Below are 22,240 nucleotides of genomic sequence, written 5' to 3'. Positions count from 1 at the left end.
TACGCCCATGCAAAAGACAGATTGACCAAAGGAAAACATGTGTGAAGCCTTTTGGACGTCCGCCATGGCCAATCAATATATCGATGAGCGCTTTGTGGTCGTTTGACAACACTCAACGTGTGACACATGGACAAATACCTATCAGTGATACAAAAAAAAAAAAGACTTTGCCAAATAAATCGCACGATGGATTGACTCGTGTAAAGCAGGCTTAAGGTTCAAGGTTCTTTTAGAGCAGGGCTTTGGTTAAGGGTCCAGAACTCACTAACATCTCAGTTGTAAGTATAGAGCTGGGGTTGTAAATTCACTGCTTAAATTGATTTTTAAGTACTCTGAAAACAGGACTGTGTTTGTCCAAGCAGAGATCACTATTTTAGGCTTTTTTTGCCACCAAAGTATTTTGTGATAAAATTTTGCAACAAGGTATGATGTTTTGTAAGAAGTGTATAAAAATATACTTTAGTGGCTAAAAGTCTAACCAAAGCAGGCTCAAAAATAGAAATAATTTTTTGCAATCTTGTTGTAGGTAACCATTTGAGTGACAGATTCGGCAAGAAATCTGATAAGGTCAGGGATGGTTAGATTTGTAAACGCTTATCTTCATCTTCTCTCTCTTATAGTAGAGAGAACTTCCACTGCCACAAATGCAATAATTAAAGATCACAGATGCTCTCTTATTGCTCAGAGGGGTGAGAACATTGAAAAAGGTTTCAACAACCCAACTGAGGTCACTGAAGGCCATGCAGGAGAGATGAGTGTAACGGTGATCAGACAGTCATCTTTTTCCTTCCATTACTTACAGCTTTCTCCCTCCTCACTGTTTTTACAGACACAGAATCAAGAAGGAAACATTTTCACGCGGCTTCTGGGCTGAGGTCTGTAATCCCAGAATACTGACGTATCACTGTACACTATTATCTGTAGCGTCAGATGTCTTTAGTTATCATTTCATAAAAAAATTAATAGTACAAATCCGAATAAACTTTATAATATATCACATCAGATAAATCTGATTTGTTCTCACATATGAATCACTTTTCCCCTCTTCTCTACCTCCTGAATTTAACATCTAAAATACAGCTCAATTCCAAGATGAACTGCCAACACAGTGAGGTGTCAGGTACACTTTCTATTATCTACAATTGAAAGGAAAGGGGGTAAAAGGACTGAGGACTGAGTAAGGGAAAAAGCAAAGGCAGAGACAGGCAGATTGTGCTGCAGGTAGTGACACATTTAGCTTATTCCAGTGATGTATTCATCACTATACAGCTTACTGCTGATGTATTATGTCCCAAATACTGATGCTACTTTTGAATGTGTCCTAAGCAGAGACAAAAGATTGTGTGTGCTGTGTATAGGAGACATCATAGCAGTTATTCGGGCGTCACACGAGACGATCTATCGTGCGATATGTCGTCGGGGTCACGGTTTTCGTGACGCACATCCGGCATCGTTTGCGACGTCGTTTCGTGTGACACACCTCCGAGCAACGCTGAACGTTCGCAAATCGGTTACAAATCGTGAGTTGTGTACACGTTGCTTATTTTTAAAAAATCATTTATTTTTCTTTGTGCCGGTTGTTCATCGTACCCGGGGCAGTACACATCACTCCATGTGACACCCCGGGAACGATGAACACAGCTTACCTGCGTCCCGCGGCACCGGACGGCTATGCGGAAGGAAGGAGGTGAGCGGGATGTTTACATCCCGCTCATCTCCGCCCCTCCGCTTTTATTGGCCGGCAGCTGCGTGACGTCGCTGACGCCAAACCTTCCTCCCCCTTCAGGAAGAGGATGTCGCCGCCCACAGCGAGGTCGCTCAGCAGGTAAGTACATGTGACGGCGGTTTAACGACTTTGTGCGACACGTTAGGCGATTTGCCCGTGACGCACAAACGACGGGGGTGGGTACGATCGCTCGTGCGATCGCACGATAGATCGTACGTTGTGACACCCGCATTAGTCTCCATCAATAAGTTCAGAGAGAATTGAAAATTGAAGATACAACCTGCCGATGGGAAAACTGGTGAAAAATACGGCATACAAGTCAAAATACTAGAAATTATTTTATTCTCATGTGAAATGACAGGTACACTGTAAAGAACACAGTTATCCAATGCACATACCAGATATGTGAAAAGTAACCACTGTTTGCACCACCTTAAACAGCAAAACCTCCAGTTAAATGGTCTCTAGATCAGGGCTTTTTGAAATGTTGCTATCATGCCTACCAGGCAATCCATGGTGATGCCAATCCTGACAAGTAAATACTACCAAGCACAGCCAAATATCACCATGTAGCACCAATATCTTCCAAAGTAGGATCAAACAAAATCTACCATATAGTGCTCATGATACCATTAAGCAGCACCACATACTATAGTGCTACAGAATATACCTTCCCAGAGGCACCAAACAGGTTTCACAGTGCAGTATATGATACATGTCACCAGAAGCAGTGATTACCACAGTGGAACACAACATAACACCCTAATGACACCAATCTATTTTTACAACACACAGTGTACAACACAGTACCTCCAGAGAAGCACCAAATACCACAGTGCAATATGTCCCCAGATGCAGTGATTACCACAGTGAAACACAACATAACACCCTAATGACTAGAGATGAGCGAACCAGCCGCGGTTCGGCTCGAGCTCGGTTCGCCGAACCGAGGTCCCGTTCGAGTTCGGTTCGGCGAACCGGTTTGGCGAACCGCTCGAACCAATAGGAAACAATGGGAGGCAATTTACAAACACATAAAACACATTATAAATGTACACATACAGTTAATAAACATTGCCATAACACTTACCAGTGCCCATGATGCCTCCTGCACTCTGTCTCCTGTTGCTATTCCTTCCGATGATCGCTGCGTCCTCCCGATAACCAGCACTGACTGTCAAAATAGCCATGTGACCAGTCACGTGGCTATTATCTCATTGGCTACAGACTGGTCACATGGCTTTGACGTCATGTCCTGTCCTAGGTCCTGTCATTGCACTCTCCGGTACACGGTGCACGTTTGTGTATCGCCGTGTACCGGCGACATGCTCTAGAACACGGTCGACTCCCCGTTCTGATTCCCCGTTCTGTTAGGGACTGGCTGACACAGCCGGTCATTAACGGAGATCACCGTTGCCATAGCAACGCAGTTAGCGGTGACGTCACCGCTAACCGGGGCTCTGGGAATCACATGATCGGAGCACCGTTGCTATGGTAACGCGTCTGTCAGCGTTACCGCTGTTACCCCCTAACAGCCAGCAGCACTGATCACTCAGGGAGTGAAAGCTGCACGGGAAGCAGCGTCTTCCCCCATGCAGCAGTGATGGAGCAGAGCTGCAATTGTTGAACGAGAAAGACAGAAGACCATAGATCGTGGAGGGCTGACAGTGAGTAATAAACATGGAGTCTCTAATGTGTCTGTGTATTTATTTCTATTAAAGTATTTTTTCTCTGTGTGGTGTCTTTTTTTTTAACCCTTTATTGGAGATTATTAATGGCCGGGTCAAACGTGCCTGACATTAAGAATCTCTGGCTTAATACTAGCTAGTAAAACAAAGCCAGTATTAACTCATTATTACCCAGCAAAGCCACCGTCACCAGGGCTGTTGGAAGAGTTGGATACAGCGCCAGATGATGGCACTTCTATGAAAGCGCCATTTTCTGGGGCGGCTGCGGACTGCAATTTGCAGCAGAGCTACCTAGAAACCTCGGGCTAACCTGTGCTGCGGATTCCAATCCCCAGCTGCCTAGCTGTACCTGGCTGGACACAAAAATGGGGCGAAGTCCACGTCATTTGTTTTTTAATTATTTCATGAAATAAGTGAAATAATTAAAAAAAACGGGCTTCCCTATATTTTTGATTCCCAGCCAGGTACAAATAGGCAACTGGGGGTTGGGGGCAGCCCGTACCTGCCTGCTGTACCTGGCTAGCATACAAAAATATGGCGAAGCCCACGCCATTTTTTTGGTGGGCAAAAAACTTCTGCCTACAGTCCTGGATGGAGTATGCTGAGCATTGTAGTTCTGCAGCTGCTGTCTGTCTGTATGGAGGAGAGCAGACAGCAGCTGCAGAAAAATGACGTAGCGCTCCGCAGTATTTTTGATTCTCAGCGCAGATAAAGCAGACAGCTATGGGTTGCCACCCCCATCTGCCTGGCGTTACCTTGGCTGGCAATCAAAATACAGGGAAGCCCATTAATTTTTTCTATTTAAAAAATAGTTAAAAAAAAAATGACGTTGGGTCCCCCCATTTTTGATAGCCAGCTAGGGTAAGGCAGATGGCTGTTGCCTGAAAACCACAGCTGGCAGCTTTACCGTGGTTGGGGATCCAATGTGGAGGTCACCTCAGGCTCTTTTTTTATAATTATTTTATAAATATTAATAATTACAAAAAAAAAGTAGGGTCCCCCCCAAAATGGATCAGGTCAAGCGAGGTAAATCAGGTCAGCCAGGTAAAGCGGACAGCTGTGGTCTGGTATTCTCAGGGTGGGAAGGTCCATAGTTATTGGGCCTTCACAGCCTAAAAATAGCAGGCCGCAGGCACCCCAGATGTGGCGCATCCACTAGATGCGCCAATCCTGGCGCTTCACCCCAGCTCATCCCGTGCCCTTGGATTTCTGGGAGGGGGCCGGGGGGGGGCACTTTGGCGACACTGGCAGACCGGAGGGGACCGGGGAGGAGATTTATTGTTCATGCCAGATAGGAGATAAATAATTTTTTACCGACGCTGTCATTTACTATAACGTGATCATTGGTATATGGTGTATACCGGTGATCACGTAAGCGGGGACCAGAAAAACCATCCTGAATCATGATCTCCAGGGTCTCAGCTACCCCTGAAACCCCAGAGATTTTCTGACGCTGGGGGGCGCTATTCACTTATTTCTGCCTGCTGTTTATAAACGGCAGATCAGAATAAGGCTACATTAACACGACCGATCCATTTTTGCGGTCTGCAAAAAACAGTCCGTTTTTTCACGGGTGCATCCGTGTGGCATCCGTTTCCGTTCCGTAGACGGTCCGTATGTCTTCTGTTTGTCATCCATGTGCCTTCCGTTTTTCTGGCGTACTGCAAAAAAAACTGAGGAGGGAAAATACATAAATTTACCCAGGATCCATAGCTTCAACCTACATGAGGCGGTCACATGTTCAGTCCAGTGCTATTTTCTACTGCTTTTCACAGCGTAGAGAGCTCTGGTGATTTTCTTGTGCTTGTACACTTCATATCAGTTTTTTCTGTCATTATAATGGCAGAAAGACACATAATGTCCCACTCTCCTGCATTTTGTAATTTTGCACCCTTTGGTGCCTTTCATGTGGCACTAAGGGGTGCTTAGCCTTGTATTTACAAAAAAACAAACAAATACATTTAAAAAAAAAAATGACGTGGAGTTCCCCCTATTTTTGTAGCCAGCTAGGGTAAAGCAGACGGCTGCAGCCTGCAGACCACAGCTGGCAGCTTCACCTTGGCTGGTAATCCAAAACTGAGGGCACCCCACGCTGTTATTTTAAATTAAATAAATAATTAAAAAAAAAAAAACACGTGGGGGTCCCCCCAAAATTGGATCACCAGCCAAAGTAAAGCAGACAGCTGGGGTCTGATATTCTCAGACTAGGGAGGTCCATGGTTATTGGACTCTCCCCAGCCTAAAAATAGCAGGCCGCAGCCGCCCCAGAAGTGGATCATCCATTAGATGCGCCAATCCTGGTGCTTCGCCCCAGCTCATCCCGTGCCCTGGTGCCGTTGACAAATGGGGTAATATATGGGGTTAATACCAGATGTGTAATGTCACCTGGCATCAAGCCCTGGGGTTGGTGAGGTCAGGCATCTATCAAATACCCGATATCACCAACCCAGTCAGTAATAAAAAAAAAAATAGACAACAAACACATTTTTATTTGAAAAAACACTCCCCAATACATTCCCTCTTTAACCAATTTATTAGAAAGAAAAACAAATCCAGGTCTGCTGTAATCCAAGCGGTTCCCATGACGATCCACATTGTCCCAGTCAATGAACAGCAGGATGTTCCCCATTGGCTGGGAGAGCAGTACAGTGACCTGAGCTAACATCAATAGGTCAGCCCAGGTCACTGCAGGGCATGACAAGTGCTGCTGTCAGCGAGGTACATTACCTGCGCTGATCTCCTGCACTGCTGACAGCACTTGTCACTGACTTCAATGACCGCCGCCTTCACAGCCAAGTATCGCGAGCGGCCCGTGACGTCACCGCTAATCAGTCTCGGGTCGGAAGCGAGAGAAGGTGATGTGACAAGCGGCGGCCATGGAGGACAGTGACAGCGCTGAGGTCAGGAGGCCGGGACTTCATCACCGCAGGTAGGCCGAGCGGGACCATGTGTGCAAAGTGCCAGGTGGGCGGAGCCTAGTGGGGTAATGTGTGCAGAGTGCCAGGTGGGCGGAGCCTAGCGGGGTAATGTGTGCAGAGTGCCAGGTGGGCGGAGCCTAGCGGGGTAATGTGTGCAGAGTGCCAAATGGGCAGAGCCTAGCGGGACCATGTGTGCAGAGTGTCAGGTGGGCGGAGCCTAGCGGGGTAATGTGTGCAGAGTGCCAGGTGGGCGGAGCCTAGCGGGACCATGTGTGCAGAGTGCCAAGTGAGCGGAGCCTAGCGGGACCATGTGTGCAGAGTGCCAGGTGGGCGGAGCCTAGCGGGGTAATGTGTGCAGAGTGCCAGGTGGGTGGAGCCTAGCGGGACCATGTGTGCAGAGTTCCAAGTGGGCGGAGTCTAGCAGGACCATGTGTGCAGAGTGCCAGGAGGGTGGAGCCTAGCGGGGTAATGTGTGCAGAGTGCCAGGTGGGCGGAGCCTAGCGGGGTAATGTGTGCAGAGTGAAAAGTGGGCAGAGCCTAGCGGGACCATGTGTGCAGAGTGCCAGGTGGGTGGAGCCTAGCGGGACCATGTGTGCAGAGTGTAAGGTGGGCGGAGCCTAGCGGGGTAATGTGTGCAGAGTGCCAGGTGGGCGGAGCCTAGCAGGACCATGTGTGCAGAGTGCCAGGTGGGTGGAGCCTAGCGGGACCATGTGTGCAGAGTGTAAGGTGGGCGGAGCCTAGCGGGGTAATGTGTGCAGAGTGCCAGGTGGGCGGAGCCTAGCGGGACCATGTGTGCAGAGTGTAAGGTGGGCGGAGCCTAGCGGGGTAATGTGTGCAGAGTGCTAGGTGGACGGAGCCTAGCGGGGTAATGTGTGCAGAGTGTCAGGTGGGCAGAGCCTAGCGGGACCATGTGTGCAGAGTGCCAGGTGGGCGGAGCCTAGCAGGACCATGTGTGCAGAGTGCCAGGTGGGCGGAGCCTAGCGGGGTAATGTGTGCAGAGTGCCAAGTGGGCGGAGCCTAGCGGGACCATGTGTGCAGAGTGCCAGGTGGGCGGAGCCTAGCGGGGTAATGTGTGCAGAGTGCCAGGTGGACGGAGCCTAGCGGGGTAATGTGTGCAGAGTGTCAGTTGGGCAGAGCCTAGCGGGACCATGTGTGCAGAGTGCCAGGTGGGCGGAGCCTAGCGGGACCATGTGTGCAGAGTGCCAGGTGGGCGGAGCCTAGCGGGACCATGTGTGCTGGTGGCGGAGTGCGAAGTGGGTGGAGCCTAGCGGGGCCATGTGGCACTGAGGACGTCAGTGTCGTGGACTGCATGGCTGGGGACAGGTGAGTGTGAGTGTGTGTGTGTGTACATGCCGCGTGCAAGAGGGGGCGGAGCGAACTGAGCGGGGAAGTGTCGGCTCCCTGCACACATAACTAGGATAAATATCGGGTTACTAACCAAAGCGCTTTGCTTGGATACCCGATGTTTATCTTGGTTACTAGCTTCTGGCAAGCTGCCAGCGATGGCTCCTGCACACTGTAGCTGTAAAAAGCCCTGCTTTTGCTGCTATAACCGTTCTCGAACGTAACTAGAACTATCGAACTTTAGCAAGAAGCTCGAGTTCTAGTTCGATCTAGAACAGCCCCCAAAATCACTCGAACCGCGAACTGGAGAACCGCGAACCGCGAACCGCGCTCAACTCTACTAATGACAACAATCAAATTTCACAGTGCAGAACACACTTCCCTGGAGGCAGCAAACAAATACCACAATGCAGGGTAAAATACCTATAACAAGCAACAAATATAGTACAGCACAATATATGTCCCCAAAGCAATTAGTGCCACAGTGCAGCACAACCTCTCTGAAAGCTTTTCATACCGGGATGCAGCACAAAAAAAGAAATCCCAAATACCAAAGGTCCTGCTGTAAGAGGGAAAGAAAGCTCAAATAGGGTCTTACCCGGTATGAGGGTAGAAATGATGAAAAGGAATACAGTCACCTGGTGGGGTTGTGCCAGTCACAACCCCTTTCTCAAGCTTGTGAGTGTCTAGTGGTTTAGCATAAATAAGCAAGGATGGTTGACCTTAGGGATATCAACATCTAACACCACGGAGACACCATCACGTGTTTCTCAATGCAGTGATTCTAGAGCAATGCCCCCTGGGAAATATTCAAAACAAGAAAGCCTGCGGAGACACCATCACATGTTTCTCAACGCTGGCAGGAAACGAGCCAGGTCTTTCACCGGGAGGGACCAACTACCGGAAGGGCAGTCTCCAGTCAAGGAGACCACCTATGCCAAACATGGTATTCATCCACAGACAGCTGTTTCGGGGTATTTGCCCCTCAACACGTGATGGTGTCTCCGCGGTGTTGGATGTTGATCTCCCTAAGGTCAACCATCCTTGCTTATTTAGTCTTCTACTAGGCAATACTCCTACTAGCCAGTTTCCTACTCCACACTGATGAGGGGTAAATACCCCGAAACAGCTGTCTGTGGATGGATACCATGTTTGGCATAGGTGGTCTCCTTGACTGGAGACTGCCCTTCCGGTGGTTGTTCCTTCCCGGTGAAAGACCTGGCTAGTTTCCTGCCAGCGTTGAGAAACATGTGATGGTGTCTCCGCAGGCTTTCTTGTTTTTTCTAGTGGTTTAGCAGCGGCCCCGGAATTAACATATAGTATATATAGAGAAAAAGAAACGGGTTTAATATCGAGCTAAAAACCACAGATACTGCAGATTAAAAAACTTCCTTTTTATTTTTACAGTTCTACGCGTTTCAGAGACATCTCCGTCTCCTTCCCCAGGAAAAAGAAATCATCATCATTTTACAATTTACAGTGAATGCAGCTGATATCTTCATATCAGAATTATGGTCTGTAGACCTGCATAACTCGTAATCATAATGATTTATCATGATTTTCCATTGTGTCAGTAAAAAAATATTGTCTGTCCATGACTTTTAGAAAAGCTGTAGGGAAAAAGTAAAAAGTAAAGTTGGCAACCCTGGTAGGGAATGATATTTGTTCATCAGCAGATAGGTTCCTCCAGCTTCAGGATATTATTAGTTCTGAAGACAATGAATATGTTAAGGGGCAATTCTTTTGATTGTAAGGGCATTTTCAAGTTTTCCCAATTTTCGACTGGATTTTTTTCCAGTAAACATTGGTTAACATATCTTTTCCACATTGTAAAAGTGTTATAGTCACAGAAGTGCACACATGGTAGATAATGTAAAATAAGGTTTTACTTAAGACTACTACACCTGACCTGCTTGATTCTTGTACAGCACTTGCGCAGGCTGAAACACCCCTAACTGGATAACTCAGATGACCACTTGACCAAGTGTTCCCTAAGCAGCCAATGGAGGCTTACACAGAGTGCAGCGTAAAATAAGGCAAACCAAAAGTAATAATAAACCAGGAGAAGCCTAAAACCAATAAGCTGCAGTTCCAAGAAGGGTCCACTTTAGAAATATCACAAGTGGGGAATGGTAGGCCGGGGAGGCTTTAAATAGTTACATTCGCTGAGTGATAGTGCAGACCAAATTACATAATAGAAAACACTTGTTGGCAGAAAGGCAAGGAATACCAAATGTATAAAAACAGGGACAAATAGTTCAGGACCTGTACAGCAACAAACCTGACTGTGGTTCAGTGAAGAGGAAAATGGACCACAGCACAGGAGGCAGCTGGATCAAACCCAAGGCATGACAAAAAGTATCTTGCTGTGCCTTAAAGCTAGGACTGTGTATAGCCAGGTTAAGGAACAAAAAGTGTCCAGAGTACTAATAAAATAATGCAAATAGATATCATATCTGTCTTGGGGAAAGTACATTCCCACAGCTGTATACCTGGTATTTTACTATATAGCAGGACATCATAATAAGCTATACAGGATGACAACCCAGCCCTCCCCTACTTTGTTTGAAATGAGTGCCGTGTAACTTGAGAGGATAGAAACAACCATGAGAAAAGCAATGCACTCATGTCTCCAAGGTCATCCATTTACAGTGTACTATTGTAAGGAAATGGACATTAGCGACCTACAGAACTGTAAATGGAATGTCAGAGTCATATATCTTATCTTACCATTAGCAAATGGTGTTTTTAGAGGAATTAGGGGTGCTTCACACACAGCGAGCTCGCTGCCGAGATCGCTGCTGAGTCACGCTTTTTGTGACGCAGCAGTGACCTCATTAGCGATCTCGCTGTGTGTGACAATGAGCAGCGATCTGGCCCCTGCTGCGAGATCGCTGCTCGTTACACACAGCCCTGGTTCGTTTTCTTCAAAGCCGCTCTCCCGCTGTGACACACAGATCGCTGTGTGTGACAGCGAGAGAGCGACAAATGAAGCGAGCAGGAGCCGGCATCTGACAGCTGAGGTAAGCTGTATCCAAGATAAACATCGGGTAACCAAGGTGGTTACCCGATATTTACCTTAGTTACGAGCCTCTGCAGCTCTCACGCTGCCTGTGCTGCCGGCTCCGGCTCTCTGCACATGTAGCTGCTGTACACATCGGGTTAATTAACCCGATGTGTACAGCAGCTAGGAGAGCAAGGAGCCAGCGCTAAGCAGTGTGCGCGGCTCCCTGCTCTCTGAACATGTAGCTGCATTACACATCGGGTTAATTAACCCGATGTGTACTGTAGCTATGGTAGGAGAGCAAGGAGCCAGCGCTCAGTGTGTGCGGCTCCCTGCTCCCTGCACACACAGCTGTGCGCTGGTAACTAATGTAAACATCGGGTAACCATACCCGATGTTTACCTTAGTTACCAGTCTCCGCAGCTTCCAGACGGCAGCTCCGTGCAAGCGCAGCGTCGCTTGCACGTCGCTGCTGGCTGGGGGCTGTTCACTGGTCGCTGGTGAGATCTGCCTGTTTGACAGCTCACCAGCGACCATGTAGCGATGCAGCAGCGATCCTGACCAGGTCAGATCGCTGGTCGGATCGCTGCTGCATCGCTAAGTGTGAAGGTACCCTTACACTATTCTGTTCATGGTCTTTCCCACATACAATGTGCCATAATGCTTAATTAAAAAGAGCAAATGCTTATAAGGGTTAATTAACAGTGGCTTTAATGTATATTTATAGTCTTAGCTGGTAATGCCCAGAGGGATGCACTTAATCCAGAATATCCAAAGCAAATAATTCATGCATATTCCAGATCATTTGACGGAGACAGCGGAGATGAGAGATGAGAGAGAGATGACAGACAGATATTGATATAAATGCAGATAGATAGAACATAAAGATATATATATATATATATATATATATATTAATAGATTTTACATAGAGATAAATATATTTTTAGACAATACATACAATAGATAGATTGAGTCAATGATAACACATAGTTGCATAAGTAATGCAGCTAGATATATTGATAGTATAGATTTATAGATAGTATATAGATATTTATAGATATTAGATAGACAGCCAGATATGTATATGTTCATAGTTAAGTAGAAAATACAGATAGATCTCAGGAAAGATGATAAATTTACAGATAAAATACAGAAAGATGATGGTGAAAGAAAGATGCAAAGATAAATGTATAGATAATACACAGATGAATAAATGAATGAATGAATAATACAGATAGATAGATACATACATAGATACATAGATAGATAGATAAATGTGTAGATCGATCGATCGATAGATAAATAGATATGTTAGATAAATAGATAGACAGATGATAAATAGAAAGATAAATAGATTGAGATATATACAGTATACATATATATGTATAGAGATATATGGATATGTATATACACTATATATCGGTGTGTATATATATATATATATATATATATATATATATATAGATGGTAGATAATACATAGATGGACAGATAATACAGATAGATACATAGAAAGATGATATCTAACTTTATAAATAGAGAAATGACAATTAAAATATATAAAAGGATAGATTAATAATAATTGATCATTGAAAGATAGATAGATAGGTAGATAGATAGATTGATAAATAGATCATAGAAGAGTTAGATAAATAGATAGACAAATAGATGATAGATAGATAGGTAAGTAGAGAGAGATAGTAATCAGAATGATATTGATATCTTTTTCCATGGTAAGGAAAGCGATAATCTAAAGCCTGAATACCAGATCACTGTAAACCTGAAGTAGCACAGCAGATTACACTATATTTTATAAAATAAGAAATAATATGTTGAGTGTTGAGTCCAGATATACTCTGTCAGGGTGACCTAAAGCTGTGGTAGCCCCTCTCCACGCCGGCTATATATAGCCCCATGGCTCGCCATACATGGGATGGAAGGGCTGCAGCATTCCTTTACAGTAGATATTATTTTTGTTTTCATCACTCTGAGTCTGGTTAGAAGGTAACTCAGATCCTGCTCTACTGGGAAGGTTTAAGTTCTCCTCTATAACTGGTAAGTAATTATTCATTTCTCATAGCTATATTAGTATCACACATACTAACAATGGGATACATCTACTGTATATTCTATATACATACATATTAAGGAGTTTATACACCAAAAATACAAGGTCAAATTTTGTTGGGTTCATTCCTGATTTTCCGCTTAGTTACATTTCTTTAAGAGGGGAAACTGTGTAAATTCTTGTAGTTGGCTGGTTTGACTTCGAGCCAGAGAGCTAATAAACCTTCCATCCAGAGTGGCATTAGAGGCATTACATGGCAGTAGCTCTCTCGCTGGGTTTAGGGCAGTGACATGCATGCAAAGTATGTCTTCTGACAGCTCACAAGCTTAACAATAAACCCATTGTGATTTGTTGAATATAGCAGCTCTGTTGCCAAATAAACCAGGAAGATAGGACATTCTGTGGGTTGTACATATGTGTGAGATGCAATTCAGGCTCCTCTAGGTTTTATTACTGTAATTTCCTAACCTCTCTCTATATAGTGAATGTGACTATAGGTGGCATGTCTTATCATATAAGGCAATACTCTATTTAGTTTATCTTACTATATTCTCTATGTGATTTTGGATATCTATTTTACTTAATGCAGCTGATGCACATTAATATTCATTGAGGTTCTGTGTAAATGGGTCAGTTTGCTGCCCATTAACATAGTGTATCAGTATAAGGGCAATTAAGGATATTTTAGGCTTCTGTCCATGGTGTCATGAACAAACCTAAGTTTTCATGAAGAAATATGTCGCTGTAGAAATAAGAAGAAATAAGAAATAAGAAGAAGAAATAAACACGTTCACCACCCTATAATGCTACAGCATTAGCAAGATGCCTTCCTTTATATGAAATGTGTACTGACGTGGGTAAGAATGCATAACCTAAAATATGACATATTAATATATTATTCTGCTATCCTAAAGCACCCCAGGACTTGTGTGCCATAGATTCCTTATGGTTATGGATATTATTCTGTGAGAATTGTACAAGCTTAGAAAAACATGGCTCCTTTGCTCAAAAAATCATTGGCACCCACATATCTTCCTTTCAGCTCCCTTGAAGTAAATTGGACTGAGCTGCAATACCACACACAGCCTGTGGAAAGGTGTGGCACTGTTTAGTGGACAGTCTTGTTTTTCTAAAACATTTTCCTGACACCATTTTCTTCTCTGCGGACTTAGAATTAGAGTTGCTTGTGTAAATTTGCTGTTGGGTTGAGTAAAAGAGCCTTACGGTGGCCACATAGATTGTACATGGCTTCGGCTGGACCCCTCTCCTACCTGCCAATGTAACACACAAATGACATGACGCTGGACCTACTAATTAATATAAGCACCAAGGATGCCGGCCTGTAGGACGAGGTTTTAAGGGCTCTTTTCTGACAACCTAACTGGCCACTGTTGGGTTGAGTGAAAAAGCCTTATGGTGGCCACATGGATTGTACATGGCTTCCGGCTGAACCCCCTCCTACCTGCCGGTGTAACACACAAATGACATGACGCTCGACCTACTAATTAATATAAGCACCAAGGATGCCGGCCTGTAGGACGAGGTTTTAAGGGCTCTTTTCTGATAACCTAAGTGGCCACTAGACCAGGGTTTTGAGAAACTTTTTGCTCACCTCTAATATGCGCTAAATTATGTGTATTACGTTAGACATCTTATAATACAGACTTCTTATGGCAGATTGTCATAGCACATCAACGTTAATAATAAACCAAAATGAATCAAGCAATTTAAAATTGAATTATTGATGATCTGATATGAAAAGCAGATTGGAAAATATTGCAGAACTTTTTAGACATCAGCTGAGACTGTAACAGAATCTCAATGTTGATTTCCAAACCAGCTGATATCAGTGACATAAGGAAATGCGGTGACATTTTCGGCTGGAGACATGTCATGAGTGCGCTGGCCAGACACAATCGATCATAAAGTTTTCTATATTTAGCTAGATTCTAAATAACAATAAAATGACCTATGAAAAAGATAAATCTGCCATTGTAGAGAACCATCCAAAGTGAGATAGATTCTCTACAGGAAAGAACTCAAGAAACTGGTTCCTAGAATACTTTTGTTATTTTTAGGCATAAATGTATATACATACATTTTTCTGGCTAACATGGTACCACAATATAATTTTGTATAGTAACCAAAGTCATGTTTTTTAAGGAAATTTAGCTGAGCATTTTGTCTCATAGTTATTTAAAGAATCAATGTGTTATAAACAAGCAACTGTATATAAACCTTATACTATGAGTTCCAAATACTATGTAACTACCTTATACTATGTCTATCAAATACTATGTAACTACCATTGTCTAACTATAGATACATAGGATGAAAAAAGACAGGTTCACCCGAGTCCAGTTTGTGGTTTGCTCTCGGAATGCCATGTATGTCATGTATACTGCTAACATTTGTTCTTACTGTATTGGTTTTATGGCTTGATGCAGCTCAATTTCTAGACTATGCTTTAGCTTTATAGTGGAATGGCAACATACAAACCTCCCTAGCAAGCTTATCAGTACATGCTTAAGTCAGTCTCTTGTGGCGGAGAGGGATTTGCTGTAAGCGGTTTTGTAGATGGAAGTCTTAGTAACAGTGCTGAATGTTTGGAACAGCTGCGAGGCTGCTCGGATATTATCATGTCTGACACATGGTCCTGGTGGAAGAGGCTCGGCAGCAGAAAATAATTTGATCTTTATAAATCCAGCACGTATACATTCCAGATATCTAAACCATATATGAAGATTATTATTTAGCTAGTTTAGTATTATTATGATGATTATTATTATTATTACTACAGTATTTTTGTTCTTATCTATTTATCCATTCATTTGTTATTCTCTCTTTAACTGTTTAGATTTACTTGTTTTTATGTTTGTTATGTTAGCTATAAAAGATAGATCATGAAATGAATCAGGATCTTGGGTCCAGTTAATGGAATCTGTCAGGTTTTTACTATGTAAGCTGAACCAGCATGTTGCAAGGGTTAACACAGAGAATTCAGGGATGCCTGTCTTGTCAAAGTCCAATTTGTTCATTGTTATATTTGTTAAAGTAGCAGGATGTATCATTGCTCGGACTACAAAGTTATTGCCACGCAGTCCGACACGCCCCCTGCAGTGCTTGGCACCTCAGTATCAATTTCTATTGAGAGCCTGGGGCGGCTAGGATAGCTTCCTCAGCTTTGCTGGATGGCTAAATCTAATAATACTGCTTATGTCAGAACGGCTGCACCCAGTAATCTAAGTGATACATTGTTAGATTCAGGATCTCCTCAACTATATCATGCTGCTCTCAGATGAGGTAGCAAAAAACATGAGGACAGATTACCTATAAAGGGTATTATTTTCATATGTTTTTTTATATGATATAAAGACTGAACTGGGTAGCTTATCGATTGGGTTCTTAGTCCTGAGACTCCTACCAAGCACTGCTCTGAAGGGCACAGCTCCTTAATAAGCTGCACGCACTGTGTAGTGTATGGGCTCAATAGAAATTATATATGTTTATTCACCACTCCCATAGATTTTCTATTGAGCTCGTACAGTGTTCTTTACGAGCATTCATGCAGAAAGTACCCAGTATTTTGTGTGATCTTGGAGGTCACAGTTCACGGACCTCCACTGGTAATCCTCTTAGTTCACCATGTGAAATGATAGTCATCTTTTAGCCAACAAGGATTGCCAAGGATTGCATCAGTACCTTCCTCTAGCATTATTGATTATGCGGGATATTCAGCTGGCCCTGGGTGCTTTCTGCTGGCTGTGAAGGTGTTATTAACTCAGGTGGCACTGTAAAGAAGGCACTCTGAAGCTTGTTGATTCTTTACTGTATAGTGCCACTGTCTATTTTATAGTGTATTGGTGTTATTTATGTGTACTATTTGGTGGCACTATTTATGCAGCAGTAATGTCTATTGTATATCATGACGTTATTTATTCATCAATGATCACTTTATAATATGGGCACTAATTGTATCTATGCAGTTAGAGTTCATTCATTTTTAAGTGTATGAGCATTACAGATTCGTGCTACATATATTATCTCATGCAACGTACAGTATTATTACCTGAGTTGCTTAATATGCAGCTTATTGATATAGTTAAAACCTTTACATTGGTGGATTTGCTTTAGAAGTGTAAAAAAGCCTCAAAGCAGCAGAAACCAGAGTGTTCTTTTTTTTTTTTTTTAGCATTTCCTACACTAACCCATCTGCCTTTTATTGCATCCTCTCCATTATAATGTTCACACTTGATACTGTTCAGATTCTACATCAGTTGATTTTAGGAATGGCAAAAGGGAATGCGGAGATGGTTTGGGAAGGCATTCTGGGATAACTATTTTGCCAAGCAAACTATTAATAGAAGGAAGCACTGGCCATGGTTTTCAGTCCATCGATGCCTATGGGAAAGATACAAGATTTTCTGTCTTTGAGTCTAAGGGGTACTTTACACGCTGCAACATCGCTACCAATATATCGTCGGGGTCATGTCACTAGTAACGCACATCCGGCTCCGGTAGCGTCATCGCAGCGTGTAACACTAATGAGCGATGATCAACGATTGCAAAATCGTTCCAAAACGGTGATCGTTGACACGTCATTCGTTTCCTTAATATCGCTGCTGCTGCCACCAGCACGATGTTGTTTGTCATTCCTGCGGCATCAAACATCACTATGTGTGACACCGCAGGAGCGACGAACATCTCCTTACCTGCGTCCACCTGCAATGCGGAAGGAAGGAGGTGGGCGGGATGTTAAGTTCCGCTCATCTCAGCCCCTCCGCTTCTATTAATATTTAAAAAAACTGACTTGCACATCCTACAAGTGTGTATAGGTGCCAGCTGAAGAAACCTAGCAAATACAAAATGGATACAGCCGCACACTAATTTTGTATTTGCTAGGTTTTTTAAGCTGGCACCTATACACACTTGTAGGATGTGTGGGTCAGTTTTTTAAAATATTTGCAGTGAGTTTTTTTCTGACTGAACACTCCGCCCTATAAACCAGGCTGTGTTCATAATCCTTATACCAGGAGTCCTAGCTGCCCAGACATGGAGGTTAGTCCAGATAGTGGCATTTCAAGTTAGATTTTTAGTCTAGCTGCCCAGACATGGATGGTTTTAACCTAGATAGTGGCATTTTAGTTAGGGATCCGGAATATTGAGATTTACTTTGCTGTTGGTTTCCGGGCTTACATGCATTGGCTAATTCATAAACTAAAAATCTCATTTTTTCATATAGCAGTAATGCAGTACCAGAGTTCCCTTATACATTGATGGCATTTAGTGTGCGGTTGTATCCATTTTGTATTTGTCTCCGCTTCTATTGGCCGGCCGCTTAGTGACGCCGCAGTGACGTCGCTATGACGCCGAACGCACCTCCCCCTTGAGGGAGGGATTGCTCGGCGGTCACAGTGACGTCGCTGCACAGGTATGTGCATGTGACGCTGCCGTAGCGATAATGTTCGCTACGGCAGTGATCACCAAATGTTGCACGAGCAACGTGGGTAGGAGCTATCAAGCTCGACATCACTAGCAATCGCTAGCAATGACGCAGCGTGTAAAGTACCCCAAAGTTTGACTTTGGTACGGAACTTTGGTCCCAATCCGATCTAGTCGCCTTCACTTCCTCTACATTTTGCTCATATTACCAGGATTGGATACATCTCTTGTTTTCCTGAAAATGTCTTCTCAAGTCATTGATCTACAGATTTTTTAGGAAGTTTGTGTAGACTTCTTTCTCAGCATATATCTCCTCTTCTTTTTAATTCTTACAGCTTTTTCATAGTCTGACCACTTGTGATCTGCTTCACTGCAGTTATAATAATCATTTTCCTTGTAGACAGAGAGATTTTTTCCTTAGAAATAAAGGTAGATTTTCGGCACAGGTACAGTATATATTTTTTTCTATATTCTTTACTTAACAATTCATAGAAAAAAGACATTTGAGCAGTTAATTCTGACATAGTTCAGATTTTCAATAATGTCTTTTTTTATATAAATGTCCAACAAATTTAAAGGGGTTCCCAAAATATAGCATTTTTTTAAAAAAAAAACGGTTGCCTGGCTATTTTGAAGAATAAAAAAAGCATCAGTACTAACGTATTCTCTCACTCATCAATCGGATGTTGAGCTTCCTGCAGGGTTTTTCGTGTTTGTTTACAAGCAGCTGACACGTGACCGCTGCAGCCAAACAAATACTGGCATGCAGGAAGAGGGTCAGCTCTAGATTACGAATGGAGAGAATGAACTTTTCCAGGCAGCATTATTTAAAAAGATTCAATGTGGTATTCTGTTGGTGGTTTGGTGGTTACTGGTACCTTTACCCATCTATAAGTCAGGACCTGACAACCTAAGGCCTCCTTCACACATCAGTGATTCTGGTATGTATGACGACAGTTTTCAGACGTACCGGAGACACGGACATACGCAGACCTATTAAAATCAATGGGTCTGTACACACATCAGTGCTTTCTCATGGATGTGTGTCTGTGTGTTCCGCATGGAGACAAGTTCGTTTTTCTCCGGCAGCACTGATGTCACATGGACTGTGCACTGATGTAATCCATTTGACATCAGTGAGACACATACCAGAGAAAACACGGTTTTAAAATAAATGATTTTCTATACTCACCTGTCTCCAGCGATGCTGTCTTCGGCGCTACTGTCACTTGCTCCTAGGTCCCACTCATTAAGCTCATTGCATATTCACTACACCACAGACCCAGAAGCAGCAGCGCCAGAGACATCAGAACTGGGGACAGCAAGTGCTGAGGATAGGTGAGTAAAAAGTTTCGCCTCTCCGTGTACTATTCGTGATAGCAAACGAAGAACACACCTGTGCCAAAATCACAGCACATGTTTTGGCCATACGCAACTTCAACACGACTGTGCAAAACACAAAACGTTTTTCACGGACGTGTGAAGGGGGCCTAAGGGTGGTTTCCACAGAGTCTAACTCAGGAGTGTATTAAAAATAATCTCTAAATAAAAACTAGAAGGACAAACAGCGCAATAGGGTCTTACCCAAGTATGCAATAGAGTGTGTGAAATCAGATGTGCCTACGTGGTGAGGTTGTAGGACCACAAGAACTATTGTATAGTACAGATAGGCTGCTGCAGACCCCCAAATCATAGGGACATCAAAGACTGGAATGAAAGGGTTAAACTGCGCTGCCTGATGATCAATGACTGTGATTTGTCCTGATAAATAAATGTGCCTACTTCAAAATGCATGGACTGATAAACTGGACCATCTATACGGATATTCATTCTCTATTCATTGATCATCAGACAGCGCAGTTTAACCCTTTAATTCCAGCCTTTGATATTTTAAATCTCTATAGTACAGGTTCACAATACATTGTGTATAATCTTTTAAGGATCCACTAGAACAAATCTCTGGTATGCTTTACTACAGACAGCACAGTGTTAATGACTCTGTAATATGTCTCTTTTGGTTCTATTGTATATCATATCTGTGTTTGGCAGTGTTGTGGTCATGACCTAATCTATGGAGATCATTTTAACACTTGTAGAAAAATTATTGATAATAGTTAACACCTAATAAACCGGTAATAAAATATTCTACTTACTATCTCACACTTATGAGATATATATTATGCATAACATGTGGTGCATGACTATAACAGAGTAGGATTCTTTTGGAGATGAGTCGTCAAAAACATATCAGGTATTTCACAGCTAAATATAACCCCTCACCACTCCAGAAATCACCTTCTGGACGTCAATGCCAAAGATTTATCAGTGGAATACAGAATTCATGATGGCACAAAGTTGGTCATCAGCTACATCTCAGGTGTCCTCTTTCCTTGTGTATTTAATTTTTTTAAATATAATTTTATAAAGAACTAGTTAATTAGTTTGGATGGCTTAAATAACCCCAGAGATGAGCGCAACACGGCCCCAACTTTTATCAGGGAAACTCACAAACTGCAATGATTTTGATACTCGAAAATCCATTTATATATAATTATCAGCAATTTGTTTGATTTTTTTTCAATTTTCTATGTTTCATTCTTGTGTTTATTTTTTAGTGGAAGTCATAGCATTAGACGTTTCATAAAAAATTGAGTTGGTAGTTCTGTAAACACTTTCACAATTATTGCAATTATTGCAGGAAACACACGTTTCTTAGCTTGGGACCAATATACAGCAGGTGGAAAAAGTATTGATCATGTCACCAATTATGGACATCTATGGTTTGATTTCTTTGCCTTAATGGATGGGATAGATTGTTAGCAACATCTAGTGAGAAATAATGTGAATAGCACCTTATATATTTACTTAGAAAATTAGTGATATGTGCAATACTTACAGTTAGGTCCAGAAATATTTGGACAGTGACACAATTTTCGCGAGTTGGGCTCTGCATGCCACCACATTGGATTTGAAATGAAACCTCTACAACAGAATTCAAGTGCAGATTGTAACGTTTAATTTGAAGGTTTGAACAAAAATATCTGATAGAAATTGTAGGAATTGTACACATTTCTTTACAAACACTCCACATTTTAGGAGGTCAAAAGTAATTGGACAAATAAACCAAACCCAAAAAAAAAATTTTATTTTCAATATTTTGTTGCGAATCCTTTGGAGGCAATCACTGCCTTAAGTCTGGAACCCATGGACATCACCAAACGCTGGGTTTCCTCCTTCTTAATGCTTTGCCAGGCCTTTACAGCCGCAGCCTTCAGGTCTTGCTTGTTTGTGGGTCTTTCCGTCTTAAGTCTGGATATGAGCAAGTGAAATGCATGTTCAATTGGGTTAAGATCTGGTGATTGACTTGGCCATTGCAGAATGTTCCACTTTTTTGCACTCATGAACTCCTGGGTAGCTTTGGCTGTATGCTTGGGGTCATTGTCCATCTGTACTATGAAGCGCCGTCCGATCAACTTTGCGGCATTTGGCTGAATTTGGGCTGAAAGTATATCCCTGTACACTTCAGAATTCATCCGGCTACTCTTGTCTGCTGTTATGTCATCAATAAACACAAGTGACCCAGTGCCATTGAAAGCCATGCATGCCCATGCCTTCACGTTGCCTCCACCATGTTTTACAGAGGATGTGGTGTGCCTTGGATCATGTGCTGTTCCCTTTCTTCTCCAAACTTTTTTCTTCCCATCATTCTGGTACAGGTTGATCTTGGTCTCATCTGTCCATAGAATACTTTTCCAGAACTGAGCTGGCTTCATGAGGTGTTTTTCAGCAAATTTAACTCTGGCCTGTCTATTTTTGGAATTGATGAATGGTTTGCATCTAGATGTGAACCCTTTGTATTTACTTTCATGGAGTCTTCTCTTTACTGTTGACTTAGAGACAGATACACCTACTTCACTGAGAGTGTTCTGGACTTCAGTTGATGTTGTGAACGGGTTCTTCTTCACCAAAGAAAGTATGCGGCGATCATCCACCACTGTTGTCATCCGTGGACGCCCAGGCCTTTTTGAGTTCCCAAGCTCACCAGTCA

General features: G+C 43.0%; 1 protein-coding gene across 2 annotated transcripts in view; it reads left to right on the top strand.

Annotated features, from left to right (window-relative positions):
• The first annotated feature begins 12,633 nt into the window (after nucleotides 1-12,633).
• Nucleotides 12,634-22,240, top strand: part of MYOM2 (myomesin 2) — a 252,158-nt gene continuing 242,551 nt past the window's right edge. For both annotated transcript variants that reach the window (XM_075340317.1, XM_075340316.1), the window contains exon 1: nucleotides 12,634-12,737. The gene's annotated coding sequence lies outside the window, so the exon portion shown is untranslated. The remainder of the gene's footprint in view (nucleotides 12,738-22,240) is intronic.

Source organism: Anomaloglossus baeobatrachus, chromosome 3 (assembly GCF_048569485.1).
Source record: "Anomaloglossus baeobatrachus isolate aAnoBae1 chromosome 3, aAnoBae1.hap1, whole genome shotgun sequence".
Classification (NCBI taxonomy): domain Eukaryota; kingdom Metazoa; phylum Chordata; class Amphibia; order Anura; family Aromobatidae; genus Anomaloglossus; species Anomaloglossus baeobatrachus.
This window is presented reverse-complemented; position numbering and strand designations above follow the sequence as displayed.